Source organism: Rhipicephalus microplus, unplaced genomic scaffold (assembly GCF_043290135.1).
Source record: "Rhipicephalus microplus isolate Deutch F79 unplaced genomic scaffold, USDA_Rmic scaffold_12, whole genome shotgun sequence".
Lineage (NCBI taxonomy): Eukaryota > Metazoa > Arthropoda > Arachnida > Ixodida > Ixodidae > Rhipicephalus > Rhipicephalus microplus.
In genome coordinates this window covers 37,316,869-37,333,468 of record NW_027464585.1, presented here as the reverse complement: position 1 = coordinate 37,333,468, position 16,600 = coordinate 37,316,869, and the positions used below count along the sequence as shown (strand labels likewise).

The window sequence follows — 16,600 nt, the reverse complement described above, 5'->3', positions numbered from 1 at the left end:
ATTTTTCAAAAAGTAATTAACCATATTACAGAGTTCATGCGGGGAAATGTCATATAGTACTTTTATTATTGCTGAGGTTACTCCATCTGGTCCAGGTGCTGTAGGAAGTAAGTGCCTCACTACACCCGCTAGTTCCGCTAATGTCACCTCAATTAACTCCTCCCCTGCAATTGGCTTTACTATGTGTCTTGGCATTGTTGATCAGAATCTTTCTTCTAATCCTTTAGCAACGTTTTCTAATACTTCAGTGAGTTCGCTAGGCGATAGAATTGAAGAATCAATATTGTTTGATGGTGGTATCATTTTTCTGGAACGCAAAAATCTCAAAAGCGCTTTTCTGTTGTATGGTTTTGAAAGATAGCTGAATTAGCAAGCTCTTGCCATCAACCGAACGTCCTCTTCTTCTGCCACCACCCTGTTCCCCTCTACACAGGTGCACATACCTAAATTACATATGTGGTAACATTTCCCTCCGCGCACACAAAGCCCACTGGGCGAGTCAAACAGTCTCTCGAGGAATAAAGCGCTTCAAACGTGCAGCATAAGCAAGTTCAGTTTTTGCAGACCATCGGCCGTTCGAATGGAGACGCGCTATGCAGTAAGCAAAATCACTGATACAGTCTAGAACAAGACAAGGCCCCGTATAGTGCGCTAGCAGTTTCTCGCTCAAACCGCGTTTTCTAGTTGGTGTCCACAGCAACACTAGGTCACCGTGATTGTACGTCACGTGTCGGCGTTGGTGGTCAAAATGTGCCTTCGAGCGGTCTTGCGAAGCAAGAGTGCGCAGATAAGCAAGGCGTCTAGCTTCTTCTGCCCGACAGATGATCTCAGATATGCAGGGATCATGGTGGTCCAAAACACGGGAAGATGTAATTCAGGGTATGACGAGGTGGTCGAGCATATAGAAGAAAGAAAGGACTGTACCTTGTAGTTTCATGCTGTGCGGTGTTGAATAAATATGAGATAAAAGGTAGAAGACTGTCCCAGTCCTTGTGATCTGATGCGACATACATAGACAGCATGTTCGAGAGAATTCTGTTCGTTCGTTCAGTTAGACAGTTTGTTTGGGGATGATATGGTGTAGAGTGCCGAAACCTTGAGGCACAGACACAAAGCATCTCTTCCACTACGTCTGCTGTGAGTTGTCGGCCACGGTCACTGATTACAATTTTGGGAGGTCCATGTCGAAGAATTACAAAACGTAGCATGAAGAGAGACACATCGGCTGCAGTTGCTGATGGTATGGCAGCTGTCTCGCTGTATTGTGTTAAATAGTCGGTTCAGACGACTATTCAGCGATTTCTATCAAAAAACTGGTGAAAGGGCCCAAGATGGTCAATCCCGACTTGCTCGAATGGAGTTCTAGGGGGCGGCACTGGCTGTAATCACCCTGGAGGAGCACTTGTTAGGCGCTTATGACATTCACACTAGTTACAGCTAGACATGTATTGTCCGTCGTCTGGCGCAATTTGGGCCAGAAGAATCTTTCTTGGAGACGGCAAAGAGTTTGCGCTGTGCGTAGATGACTGGATGTTGGGTCATCATGCATAGCCAGTAAGACATAAACGCGAAGACTCTTCGGAAGCAACAGAAGATACCGTGAGCCGTTGCTGGTGTAGTTCATTTTGTAAACTAGCCCGTCTCGGATGCAGAAGCGTGTAGGCGATGATTTTGGTTTGGTAGCAAGAAGTTGCTGTATGGTGCTGTCCCTTTGTTGCTCATCCTTGTTGCTCATCCTTAAAGGTCTTGGCATTGGGAAATGGGTGGTCAAGTGATGCGATATAGGTGTCGAAGTTGTCGGCGTCACATTTCGTCGTTGGAAGCGGTAGTCACGAAAAACAATGTGCGTCAGGTCCGGGTCACAAAACGCTGCGGTTTTGCGACCCGTTTTTGGTTTCTGACTCCATGGAAGTAGTAGACTACCTAAAGGGGGATGATGTGTCTCTGATGCCTTCAGTATTGATGTCATTGATCTGTACTACTCTGTTATGCATGGTCCATTACTACAAAGCGTAAAAGAGTGCAACACAGACAAAAATGATGAAGTGGCTCTTTGTAACGCTTGTGTTGTGTCTGTAGAAGGTTTTATGGAGATTTTGGCCACGTATCTGAGTTCCACGCTAGTGGGGTGGAATGAAAAAATGTACGTCCAGAAGGATGGGACTTGCATTGTGTGTAGTGTCGCCCTGATCTTATACATTGTTTTTTAGCAAACTTGATACAGCAGTAGGTAAGGAGCTATATGGTATGGATCTGAAGCTGTGGAGATTTGTAGATGAGAACCTTGTTTCAGCAAAAATTGATTCGGGTATGAGCACATTAGTTACTGTTTTCAAAACTTTTTAGGAAAAACGGCCGCGCTTACAGTTTACCTTTAAGGTACCAAAGGAACAACACATTCAGTTTCTGGACCAAACAATAATTTGTCTCCTTTTCATACGTGTTATATATATCACCCCAGATCGGTAAAACCATTGCTGAGCTATCATTTGGCACATTCGAAGATAGTAAAGAATGGAATCACAACTTCTTGGATCAAAGCTGCTCTCATGAAATCGTGCGTCCACTCAATTGAATGAGAGGGTTTCCGCGGAGATCAAGCACTTGAGGGGAGCTGGTTACCAAGATGAATGTATCCTTTTGGCCTGTGAGAAGAATCGTCGGGAAGTGAGAAATGCAATGATTGGCACACGCGAAAAGAAGAGACAAGTGGAGGGTAAAAAAGAGCGGGCAGTGGTCATCCCGTATTTGCACAATATTTCACAACGGCTGGAAAACAATTGCATTAGGTATGGCATGCGGGTTGTTTTTTCAGCTCAAACCAAGTTATCAAAGTTTTGCCCAGCAGTAGAAAGGCTAGTCAGCAAGAAAGGAACTGGAAATTGAACAGATGTAGCATAAAACATGGCAGGAGGTACGCTGAGTGCGAAAAAGATGTTGTACACGGAACTCCATTCATTTGTGGAAAATAATACGTTAGTCAGACGGGTCGGTGCATAAATGTGTGCCTTCGTGAACATGAGAGTTCACTAAAAGGGCCCCTTACTCACACTATGCGATGAACCGCAAGGAGTGAACCTGCCAACCGAAATTTCCAGACACTATAATAATTGACAGACACAACAAGCGGACGACGAGGGAAATAATCAAAGCGTATAGTATAAGGAAAGGAGGGACAGTTGCGTCTGTCAAGCGTCAGTTCTACTAACAGATGCGGAATTCGCTTTCTTGGACGTCACATAACCTAGTGCTTTTTTCTGTTGTATTTTTTTCTGCTTTACGTTTTCTTTTCTTAGTTATTGACACGTGTTGGCTTCCGGTTATGTGCCATCGATTATGGGAGTGCATACATATTTTATCATATCGCGTTGTTGATGATGACAGGGGAAGTTGGGAATGACGTACATGCGTGTGACGTATTTATTAGAGATCGCTTCGAAATAAAATATTCAGTTGCTAGTAATCACTTGTCTGTGTCCTGTCTTAGTGTGTTTATTTGTTTATTTTTAGCGCTTGTTTCCCAATGTTATAATGTCTTTTAAGGATTTTGTTTACATTGGGGAAATTTGTGCTCTAACTTAAGCAGAAGCTTGTTCGTTGTGGGTCTTCTTGCGGTGATTGCTTTATGAGTAAGTCATCACGCTTCAGGTTTCTCGCTTTTTGAACGGCGTCATCAAGTACATGTGGGGGGTATTTTTGTTTATTGAGCGTAAGTTTTAACCTCTCTGAGCTCGTAGCAAAATCAGCGTCTCTTGAGCAGATTCGCTTAAACTGGTGAGCCTGGCTGTATGGAATACTGTTTTTACAGTGGCGCGGGTGATCGCTTTGGTAATGGAGATATTGTTGTCGGTCTGTTGGTTTGTGATATAGGGTTTTAGAAAGCTTGTCTTCTTCTATCGTTATGCTATCATCAAGAAAATTTACGTTTGCTTGCGGGTAGGTGTGTGTGAAGTGTATGATAGGATGTACAGCATAGTAAGTGTCGATAAAGCTGAGAAGTTCATCCTCGCTGTGCGTTCAAATAAGAAAGATGTCGTCTATGTATCTTCTGTATAACAGTGGTTTCAAGGAACATTGTGGAAAAATTGCGATTCTAGCTTTTCCGTAAATATGATGGCATAATTGGGTGCCACTTTGGTGCCCACAGCGGTCCTGCTGATTTGTCGAAAATACTCTTGGTTAAATTTGAATGAAATTGATTCAAGGACCACCCTCGTCAATGTTGCCATGGCTGAGAAATCAGGGGTGTTAGATTGTCTAAGGTCTGTGTACATGTTTTGTAATGCAGCTATGCTGTCATCGTGAGGAATATTTGTATACAATGAAGAGATATCAAGAGTAACCATGTACGAGTTTTTCAGTGCACACAGACCTGCAATGTCTCGAAGAAAATGTGTGGTGTCTCTCATGTACGACGTGAGGGTGCATGGAATGAAGCTTATTCATTTGTCCACGTACCCTGATATGGGTTCAGTTATTGAACCGATGCCTGATATGATTGGTCGACCTGGGTTCCCGGGTTTATAAATTTTTGGGAGGATGTAGAGGCGACCTGGACAAGAGTATGCTGCTTGCATCGGTTTGTGGTCAGTGTTTATAACCTTTTCTGCATCCAACAGTTTCTTCAGTTCTGTTGATACAATACGTTTTTATTCGTCTCTCGGATCACCTGGGAGGCGTTCGTAAAATTTTGAGTCGTCTAGTTGGCGATATGCTTCTTGTAAGTAGATGGTTGTATTAAGAACTACAATTGTTCCTCCTTTGTCAGCGGGTTTTATTGTTATGTCCGTCCTAGATGTTAGATTTCTCATACTGATTTTTTCAGATTTTGTCAAGTTTTCGCGTTTTCTTTTCTGTCTGTGGTACTCGTGTACTATATCTTTCTGTACTGCGGTGATATAAAGGTCGAGGCACTTGTCTCGATTACTGTTGCGGTCCAATCATTTGTTTTACGACAGTGAATTGTTTCGTGGTTAGAAGGCCTGCCCAAGAAATATTCACGCAACCTTAAGCTTCTAGTGAAGTTGTCGAGGTCTCGGAGCAAGTTGAATTCATCGAAAAAATTGGTGGTCGGGCAGAAACTTAGTCCTTCAGATAGTAATTTTTCTTCGTCAGGTGACAAACTCGCATCCAATAGGTTTACAATCACAGTGTCACTGGGTGTGTTCATAGATGGGTGCTCGTTTGTACCGTTTGTTGTTTTCTGGGTGGTGGTGTTGTAGTGATAAGGAACTATATCAAGAAACGCGGGGTCGGGCACATGGTCTCTTTTGAGTTTATGAATTTTTGTGGTCATGATCACTAAGTATTTCTTCTGTTCAAATTCTGTTAACCAGGTGATTTCTTTGTTCGATAAAGGGTTGTGGCGCAGAATGGTGTTGGTCGTAGTGACCAGTTTCTTTGCATGCTTATCACTGTGATTGAGAGAGATTTCTGGTAATTTAAGAGATGCCTGAAGGAGGGTATTTTTCCATGTTATTTGGCCGTGTTTGATTAGGTGTGTAGCTGCTAGTGTGAGGGAAAGTGTCATCTTCTTGGGGGCTATTCTAGCCCGAAGGTACACTTGCAATGTTGATATAAGCATTTCATGTCTATTTTCTTTGTCAGCAAGTTTTCGAACTTTAAGGAAGGTGGCACTGCAACTGGGAAGCGATGAGCTGGACTTACATTTCAGAGGTCAATCTTCTTTTGGGTGCGGGGATGGCACTGACGAAGTCCGCAGATTGTAGTTATGCCCGGCAGGCCTTCGTCGTTGTAGGGAGGATTCCCGCGTAGGGCTCCCGGCGAACGTGTTCGTAGCGAGTTCCGGTCCCGGGGTCCGCAATAGAGGGACGCGGTTTCGTAGTTCGGCAGGCTTCCCTTTGGGGACTGGTGTAGTGGTGCTGTCGTGTAGTGCCTTTGGTCCTCACATCCATCATGGAGGGACGCGTGTTGACTGTCCAGCAGACTTCCCTCCTAGTATTGATGCGCTGTTGACGATGGTGAGGGGGTCCTTGTGGATCGCGGGAGTCATAGTTTCGCCAATCGTCGGTAACTCGTCTGTGTTGTTGGGTGGGTGCGGGGCTACTGGAGTATGTTGATATACAGAGTTCTTGTGGGCTCCTGGAATATGTTGATATGCAGAGTTCTTGACGTGGGTGTCTACGGGAGCTACTGGTTGAGTCGACCACCCCGTGGTAGCTTTGAGGTGTCTGCGACCGAGTGCACTCTTGAGGGTTTCGGCAGTCAACGCGACACCGATAAGATTCGGATGAAGCCCATCCGCAGCAAGAAAGCGTCTTGGTGGCAACTACTCGAATTCATAGTCGATGTATTACACCTTGCTGGGTCTTCGGTAGTAGGCCTTGACTGTCACGTTGAATTGACGAGCGTCCCAGTTGAAGCCAAGCACTGCTTGCTCGTTCTATTTTTCCAGGTGTTGGTTGAGATAACGGGGCAGCACGCATGAAACAACAAGCTTTTCGAGTTCCTGGCCTGTCCGAAGCATGGTGTTTACTAGGCGATGAAGGCGGCGTAGCAATTCCTCAAGTCCGTACGACGCCAGCTCGATCGTACCGACGTGAAAAACTAGCGTGGTCACAGATCGTGGTATGCCAGCCAGTTCTTTCTCGATGTCGAATGTGAAGGCTCCGTAGATGGAAATGATCGCAGGTGTCGCTTCTCATGCGGGTTGAAATGCCGGTACAAATACACTGTTTGCAGGTTTCTGATAATGGCTGATGTTGGTGTATATTTAGGAAGCCTGCGTGAAATCTGCTCCGTTTGAGGTGCGCTTGTGGCCGGTCTTGTGTTGGCAGGCATGGTGGTTGAGTTGACATGGCATTGTTACCCTACTGAAAAATTCCGTATGAAATTTTACGGAAAACATATGGACTCCGTGCGATTTCCTTATGAGCTATACAAAAAAGATACAGATTTTAATGGAAACATACGGAAGTTGTATGGCGTATACGGTAGACTTTTTAAGGAAAATATGGAAGGATAGGGAAATTATATGGAACATACAGAAAATTTCTTAAGGAAGATATGGAAACATACAGAAATCATGTGGAATATACGGAAAATTATTTACGGAAAATATGAAAACATGTGAAAATATGGAACGCTTTATGGAGTATACGGAAACTGCCTTAAGGAAGTTCTACAGAGCATACGGAAATTTTCATACGCAAATATGAAAAAATAAGGAGTGCGAGCAGACTAATAAGAGCGGAGACGTTCATGCCACTAGATTCAAATGGCAGTCTAAAATACGAATACCATTCGATCCGTGGTGGTACTACACCGCATTCATAAAAAATAATGTCATTGTGATTGTACGTGATGTCAATGTCGACAATGCAGAAATAAATGACCGCAAAAATTGAAGAAGAAAAATGTAGAGTGATAAAAAAGTGAATATATACAAAAATAATTAGTCCCGTGCCAAAATGACGAGCACATAAACGAAAAAAAACGTCTACAGGACGAGCGCTCACTTGCAAAGTTTATTCCTTGAGTTATCCCTCTTAAAAACATGCTAATTCGCTAAATAAATACGCATAGGAATTTTATACTGCAGAATAAATGGTGACCATGAGCCAAGATGACCTGCTGAACCAGTATACACACAGCCGATCAAATAACCACAAGCAACACGGCGTGCACGGCGTGACAAAAAAAAACTAAACGGCAAAATGAACGTATCGAGTCTATTCAGGTTTTCTAGAACGCCAAGTAACAGATGAACACCTGGTTTCTTGTAGTGCGACCGCACACATGTCGAACTACTTGGTTATTAGCTTTCATGCAAGTTATCAAGAGAGCAAATTTAAAATACAGATGCATGAAGCAAACTTGCCTCTCTGCTTTACTTTACGATAGGCAGTAAGTCTTCGTGCACATGAATAATGCCTCTGTGAAGTACACAGGAAAATGAAGTAGAACAGAAAATAAATAGAGGAAGAAGACAGAAGAAAGACAGGTAGCTAAATCAGCTAAGTTGATGATTTGCTGCCCTACAGAGTAGGTAGGGGTAGACGGAGTGGTCAGAAAAAGAACTAAGTATGAGAGCCCAACTGATATGTACGGACACATATTGGTGCTTATCATTGATGCTCGGATGGTCGTGTATAGAGCTGGGTCGTTTTGAGATTTTCAAAAGCATTGTTTCAGACCACCATGCAGATTACGCTTCAATTGTAGTGCTACATAAGACACAGCTTATGGGCCAGCTTTAATGAATAAGAAGATTATAGGTAAAACGAATGCTTTAAAATATATCATGGCTGCATAGACGCATACAAGCAATGTAAAGGGCAATAAAGTGAGGACGCATGAGCTTCTCTTGAAGCTTCAGTTCTACATGGATGCTTCAAATGTGCTGCAAAGAAATTGAACCAATGTCTGTGTGTGCAACATTGTCCATTTTAAACTACCTATATGTATATCTAAAATTTCTATTGCGAGTTAGGCTACGTAGCGCTCCATAACTCTTCCTTTTAATAAGGGCTATTTTTCAAACAGTCAACATTATTCATTTTCTGTCTCATGACTTCGTGCCCGCTATTCTTGGTTTGGCTCGATCACAATTGTGCAGCCCTTATTTTGCAGTAATCAAAAAACATCAACCAAAATATATTTTAGAACTGCTTCTCGGTGATATTGCCTTCCCTCAACTGGCACAGCTTGAAATGGGTCATAGCTAGTCTCACGCATACCTAGGGCCTACCCTTGAAGTAGCTGGTCCGGCTGTGAAGTGCTCAGTTTTTTCTCAAATAAATTTTTTGGTTTGAGTTTTCTCACTTCTCGAGTCCCTTCGCAATCAAGCAGACCCAATGTTCTCCTTAGTCCTTAATTTCGTTATAATATGAGATAAATAAAAAATGTACTAATGAAAATAAAAATACTAATAACTGTTGCGCAAAAAACACAGTCCCACATACGTACCTAAACGCAATATTGCTTTTATTTTGTTTTAGTACCTAACGCATTAGAAAAGTTAGTACTACAGAAAAAACATTGAAAAAAAACTAAAATAATTGAGACTTGGCGGGATTTCAACCTGCGCCACTCAGTTGTGCTCGCGAACGTGAACTGAGTGCATTAGCTTGCTAAACTATTCACGCTTTCTTTTCTTTAATATTGGACAGTGTGCGCGCGTTTAAGTTATATATATAAATTTGCTGTTTACACGCTATGTGTTGGCATATTTATGTACGATATGCGATCGCATCTATTGTTGTGTGCATATGTTTTGTGATTGTATATACGTCACATGCTTTTCGCATGTCATTCAACTATAGATTGCCGCCCCGTCGCGGATGAAAACAAGTATTTTTACACCCACACAAAAGCTTGAGCAGTTGAAGGTTGTTTCCCGGGGCTCTCTTGCGATTGAGTCGGCCACCACAGGAAATTAGAGTGATATGCCAATAATCCCTGTACCTAGCTGTATTCCACTTAGTAGCTCTCTCGCTCGATGACAAAACGAGCGCGGGGCGCGACGCTATTGCGCGCGACCATGCCTCGCGTAGCGGCGACATCAACTGATTGCGCCGGCCGGCTTGCTTCAATTTGCTTCAGAGCAAAGAAATGTCATGCCTTGAAAGATTGCGTACTGCACTATATCAAAATGTTACTGCTTTGTAGCCATTCTAGGATTCATTGAGAATTAATAACTCTGATACGACTACTATAGAGCTTTGCGTTGGCGACACGCACCGAACGTAAAACCTCACTACGTCTTTCGTAGAAGCAGTAGGAGGCTGTCGTCTGCTAGAACAAAAAACAAAACAAAGAGCTGCGGAAATATTCATAATTTGTAACTTGTTCCTTGAATAACCGTTTATCACTTTTAAAGTTATTTTGCCAGATAACATACATTTTTTTCAGTTTATAGCAGCGACAGATGTTTTTTTTTATTTTCCTCACACAGATATCCAAGTCAAATCCATCCACAGCTAAAGCCACATGTTGTTTGTCTTCTTTGTTTCCATGGGCATGCCGTTTCGGTGCGTCTCTCATGTGTTCGCGCTGCTACACACGAGAGCACGAATTGTTAAATTTACGCAAGGAAGCGCCGTTCCTCGTTCGTGTGATGTGCAAAGATTGCACCCTATTCCCGCGGTTGTTCGAGTGCGGATCAAGTGCGAGTCGTCCAAGGAATCGGCTGGTTGTGCGGGCGCTCGAAGGACTCCGAGGTGACGGCTGACGCCTGTGGTCGCTTTTCTCAGGACAGTGTGAAAGAAACTAAAGATAAGGGTGACACTTTTTATGTAGACTAAGTATGCCACTCAGTGCAAGTGTGTGTTGCCGCACTCGAACGAGGCATCGTGAAACGGCCGCCTTACGTGCCTTTGCGAGTGCGGTTGCCGATTCGCTTTGACAATGCTTACGCCAGCAGAGCCATGGCGCATCGGCGCGGCCTTACTGGAGCTAATTCGTGACAACTGCGGCAACATGCATGTGTATGGTGATCGATTTTTTCATATGTGCAATGTAGTGAGGAGGACGCACACGGCGCTTATTACGTTGTTGATTAAACGAAGCCTGCAGCGCCATTTGATGCAAAGCAGCATTTTGTTTACGTCGCGGCCGATACAATTTGTATTTTGGCTCGATTCACCTAGCCAACCGCCTAAGTAGGCTGATTAGCATACGTTCACGGTAGAGCGTTATTATGCCCCTAAACAGTGGCGTATGCTTGTAAAAAAGATATAATGTGTGTGCCTAGTGTAGAGAGAGAGAGGTGTTCATGCAATCTGTATGAGTACCTGCAAGACGCCTTTGCTTGTAACTAGTAATGTACCTGCTAGCACCTACATTGTACGCCTGACTGAAGAAAACTTGCATGCACAATGTGAGAGTTGGTAATCTGCCAGAGTTGCTTTTTATAAAATAATACATTGCCAGCATGTTTAAAATATGTTTCACTGCTGTGTGGCTGGGGTGCGCTTATCACGCTGTTGTGTAGTTGCTGATGCGAGCACTTATAGTTTTGATGCGTTAATATTTCTCATCTGACTCATCAGGTGTTTGGCTGTTTCAGCACAAACAAGGCAAAGAGAGAAGGAAGACGGGTAATGACAGGACCAGTGCCGACTTTTGTTTGCAGGAGAATACCCATGTTGGTGTATTTATTGTGACAGCCTTTCTGTGTTGCTTTTTAGTCCAAGTTATGCGACGACACAGTTTTCAGAAATATGAGAGAGAACACTGAAATTAGCTTTTAAATGACCCGCAGGTCGCGGGTTCGATTCCCGGCTGCGGCGGCTGCATTTCCGATGGAGGCGGAAATGTTGTAGGCCCGTGTACTCAGATTTGGGTGCACGTTAAAGAACCCCAGGTGGTCAAAATTCCCGTAGCCCTCCACTACGGCGTCTCTCATAATCAAATGGTGGTTTTGGGACGTTAAACCCAACAAATCAATTAGCTTTTAAAGATCATGATGACTAAATGCCTAGTAATTCACAGCGCAAAGTAAGAACAAAAGACTTCAGTATGATCAATGTGGGACGAGTACAGTCTGTCATCTAAAAAATGTATTGTGCAAAATGGTGCCTAAGTAAGAAACCTCCCTATGTTTGCAAACCATGTGGCGTCACTTCGAGCACCGTGCCAGCCATTCCCTTCTTCGGTGCAAGGACTGGTTGGAAAGGAAGTTGTTGGTGACGTTCCTGATAGCCCGCTGATATGTATGCGATTCCAAACCTGTAGCCTAATATGTACGTAATCTTTTGTGCAGTTACATCGCTGCATCTGACACTTACAGCGTATTTGCATATTTACATTGCTCCCTTAGGGCCTAACACACAAACTTGTAGTGTGCATTGTCAATTCATGAATATCGAGCGGTAAAGGTTCTGAGTATATGTGAAACAAGAATCTCTGCTTGTTACATGAAGACATATGAGGCCTTCGATAAAACGAGTTATACCTTTATTGGGCTTGCGTACTCGTCGGGGCGATGCATACATGCAGCTTCAGCAAATGGTATCTTCCAGCCCGGTGACCATGCAATTTTTTTTCTGCACACAGCGCAAACACCGAGATGTACCCACTCGCAGATAATCGCGTCAAGTGCATATTTACCTTGACTAAAATGTCGAATCAAGTTTTTTCAACAACCGGTCACTAATGTCGACAGCTAATGTCGACATCGTAACGTGAAGTGTAAGCTTTGAAAAATTAAAACTAGCCCCAAACAACGCACGACTGTACCGGGCTGAGCCACTAGCAGGAGTGTTTTTCCAGCCGCACCTTTTACGTGTGTCAGTGACACTATGCTGTGACGTACCTTGGTAGGGGCCTATCGCTGCATACTTTATGTGAATGAGGTTGTTGATAGAGAAAGCGGCCATTGTTGATTTCGTAACTTGTTCATATCCAACTGGACCTTCATTTACACGAGTTGTCTGACTGGTATTCAGGCGAACTTTTGTGCATCAAATTATACAGTTGGCAGTCTGTGCTTGCCCATACTGTTGTACTGGTGTTTCTCGTTGTTACTTTGCACTCTTCATTACTGCTCACCTACAGAAACTAGCCTAGCTTGCCGCTGTTTTGGACAAGATGCAGCTGGCAAGTGCGATAGTGTTCATAACACTAAATGCTCAAGCAAAAATTATTGTTTCATATTCAGTTAGTTGCATTCGTATCAGTACATTGTAAGTTATCATTGATTAAACATGAATCCGTGTTCTTTCGCAAAATGCTCACAACTTCAAATATGAAATTGAATAGTGTTCATAAAAAACATGGGTTCTAGCTAAACTTCATGCTGTTTACTTGAACAGCTGACAAAACACTATTGCATGCTTACTTGCCATGAATTGGATTGTGTTTGAAGTACATTGCAATTCTTCACCGGACTGCCGGTAACACCTCACGTTGAAGGAACATTTATTAACCATGGATTGATTAATTTTTGAGAACGGAAAGAAAGGAGCGGCAGGCCGGGATACTTAATTGATATTGGCATTCGTTTTGCTACCCAGCACATTATCATGCAAACTTCCTATAGAGTGGTTATGCGTCTTGCATATGTGTCTGTAAACGAAGAACTTCGGGTAAAACTATATTTGTCTTACAAATGGTTGCAGGACTGTGGAGGCTGCAGGGCTGCTTAGCTAATATGAATGGTGGAATCCCTGGACATACGTTTAACCATGTTGCATCAGCTGCTTGGTGTTTTCACGGCATCTTCACAGATGTGTGCGGTGAGTAAAGCAGGCAGGTTTCAACACAGAGAAAAATATAATATGGCAGCACCTCTTGTGCATGCCTTACATCCCAAGTATATCAAATATTTATCTCGCACCTTGTGGCCTGTAATTTTTAAAAAGACACTTCTTTTTGCTTTATATTTGAGTCTTGATGCTTCAACAGCAATGTATTTGTGTTTGACAGCAAGTGTTCTTCAACAAATAACTGATCTCCATATTGACAAAACACACTTCATACTTGGTCCTTAGCATAAGCTTGCACATATCTATAGCAAATTCAATTGTTCATTTTTCTCTGTGTTGATTATAGGAAAGTAGCAAAGGCAAGTTCAGATTGGAGTAGTTGGTGACGGTTGTTTAGGCTGTGCCATATTGCTTTGCAACCAGAGTTACTTGTGGTCACATATACAATAAAGCCTTATGACGTGCATTCTAAATGAGATAACCTTATCACATTTCACTGCATCTTAATATGCGTCGAAGAAATGCAGATATATTTAGCTTGCCCCTATAAAGGGATCCTAAACAACAAAAAGTTGAAATTTAGTCGTGGTGTTGCAGCTGTGTGTGACTCTACAATGAATGCATAGCCGTGATAATTTTTCTATATGTTGTCGCAATAGTAATGTTACACACATTGGATGATACAAAAGGGGTCGTCGCTTATTTCGCTTTTTTTCGCTATGCTTCTTTCTTGTCTCTTCTTGCCATGTGCTCCTCCTCACTGTGCAAGGAACGAGAGCAGCGGGCACACAAACACGTATTTAAAACAAATGTTGTGTTAAGGTGAGCACTGAGGGGTTGAACACTTCCAAAAGGCTCAAAGAGGAAAGGTATTGTTCCTAGCTACTTTTTGGGCCCCCGTAGCTAGTTGTGCTGCTGCAGTTATCATTGTTGATCAGGACACTATTCTGAAGTCGTTGCACATATTTGCTTTAAATGTTAAAAAATAAATGGAGGTGGTATAGCACCCTTTTTTGCAATTACATACAGAACTAGGTTTCAATGTGTAATCAAAACTTGTTCACAATAATTCAATCCTAATGATATCTGAAATTCAAGAAATATTCACCGAAAGCTCAGGAAAAGGCTAAAAGGTTGCCCCTTGAACGTGAAGAAGCTATCCTTCTTCTAAAAGGTCAATAGACAGTCTAGTAGTCTCAATATTACATGCACTCTAAGATATTCTGGTGTGGTGCTTTTCATGCATGTTATAATGAGAGGGATTTTTAATAGAACTGTTGTCACTGTGCCCTGTGTTGCTGAAATTCTTCACATAGTTATAATACATGAATCACTTTATGACTTTTGATTTTATGCAAATGGTTTGCTTGCTCAGTCGGTATAACTTGATTTGGATAAAATCATAAATGCTCTGAATTTTTTTACTATACAGCAGGTTTATTTTTAAAATACGCGACCATGGATGTGAATGCAGTTGGTGGCGTGCTTGAATAATGCTTCACTATCACCACTCTAACTACACCAGCTGCAGTGCATAGTGTGACAAAAATAATGGTACTTAACATTACTGGCAGCATACACTTTCATGTCTCAAATGTGTTAGAAAGCCTGGTAAAATAGTGTGTACTTTTTTTTTGCTCCAACTAAATATTGTTGTCTACTCAAAGCAGCTTCCGCTCTTTTAGGGTCCTCAAACTATTTGGTGTTCAAAAGAAGTATCAATGCCATATCCTTCTTTTGTCGGCCTACTCACCACTCTAATAATGAGAATTTCCTGACAACATTACCCAGAAATATATATAGGGATGCTATAAAAAGTAATGTCAATTCAGTTGTCATAAAACGTGAACCCATTAGTAAGTTGTCGCCAAGTTACATTTTTGTTCATTTTTGTTTTCACAATTTTGTTAAAGTTATTTTTGATAACATCCCCTACAGTTTGTTTGACATCATTGTCTGTTAATTCTCATAATGTGTTCTGCAAGGACAACGAACCCTTAAATTTATAGTTCTTTCCTTCACCCATGAATCTGAAACAGTGAATCTCAGTAATCTTAGCAGTGTGTGACTTGTTTTTTTTATCAGTTGTGCGTGTGTTCGTGTACGTGCATTTAGGTGGGAGGGCGAACCATTGCCACCTCCTATGACTACCAGATTTTTGAGAACTAACAGATGCATAATGCTGCCAAAGAATTATAAGGATAATGGAAGTAATCGTAATGTAATTGTCACGAAAGAAAAGTGGAAGAAACGATAACTTGCCATGGTGAGGGACAGAACCTGCCACCTACGAATAAAGCGTGCGGTGCTCTACCAACTGTGTTACGTACCACAGCAGCTATTGCCCCTTTCGCTTGGCAAGGTATATTTGTGTACCTAATCGTCGGAGAGACGGTCAGCCCCGCTTGTTGCCATCATGGCTAGTTTGGGACACTTTTTCTTTTCTATCGGCATCACGTAGCATGTGATGTTATTACAAGCTGGCAGCCTGACTAACGCCCCTGTGCCTAATGCACATATACACCCCATAAGTGGACGGGTAGATAACTGTCATAGTTAGTAGTAGGGCATCAGATGCATTATTCAAAGGTTTGCAGATTCGGCACACGACAAGCTACCTTTTCTTCCACGTTACTTTCTACTCAATTACATTATAAATACTTCTATTATTATCCCTAGTACTTTGTCTGGCAGCATTGTCAGTTCTCAATAATATCGTTTCTAACGAAGAAAAATGAGCCCTTCTTCGTTAATTCGTAGTGAGGAATGTGTTATTGCAGGCTTGGTGTCATGAGGTTGTATATGAGGTATAATTGGTTAGCTGTTAGCTCATGTAATAATAGCGCGTGCTGCGTGCCGCCAGTAGGCAAAAAAAAGATGTCCCACACTTGCCATAATGTTAACAGGCAGCGCTGACTGACTCCTTCATGATAAAATGCACATATATACCGTAAAAAGTGGAAAGGGGATAGCCGCCTTCGTAGCTCAGTTGATAGAGCATCGGACACGTTATTCGAAGGTCGCAGGCTCCGTCTCTGTCCAGGGCACGTTATCTTTTTCCTTCTACTTTTCTTTCTTCACAATTACAACACTTCTATTCTTCTTGCAGATTTTCTGGTGTTTGCTAAAAAATGTACCTTATAACTTGAAGAGGCAAACAGAATGTGACAGTGTAAGAGTTAGCTCTTGTAGGGATTACAAGTAAGATATGTTTTAAAGAATAAATCATTCTGCCACTTGCCTAAAGAATGCGTTTAGGACATGGTGCTGGATGCAATTTGTTATTTTTGAATCGAGCTATCTTGAATTCTATTTTTATAAATTACATTGTCTACACATGACGGTATCACACACTTTAATGCCACAAAGAATATGCAATGAGCAATGTTATAAATGCGAAATTGCATAAGGATAAGGTGAAAACTGCACTC

At 42.3% G+C, this 16,600-nt stretch overlaps 1 protein-coding gene across 1 annotated transcript in view; it reads right to left on the bottom strand.

The window, feature by feature from the left end:
* The window catches only part of LOC119168164 (cytochrome P450 4V2-like), a 952,270-nt gene that overhangs the window by 368,257 nt on the left and 567,413 nt on the right, over positions 1–16,600 (bottom strand). The window lies entirely within an intron of this gene.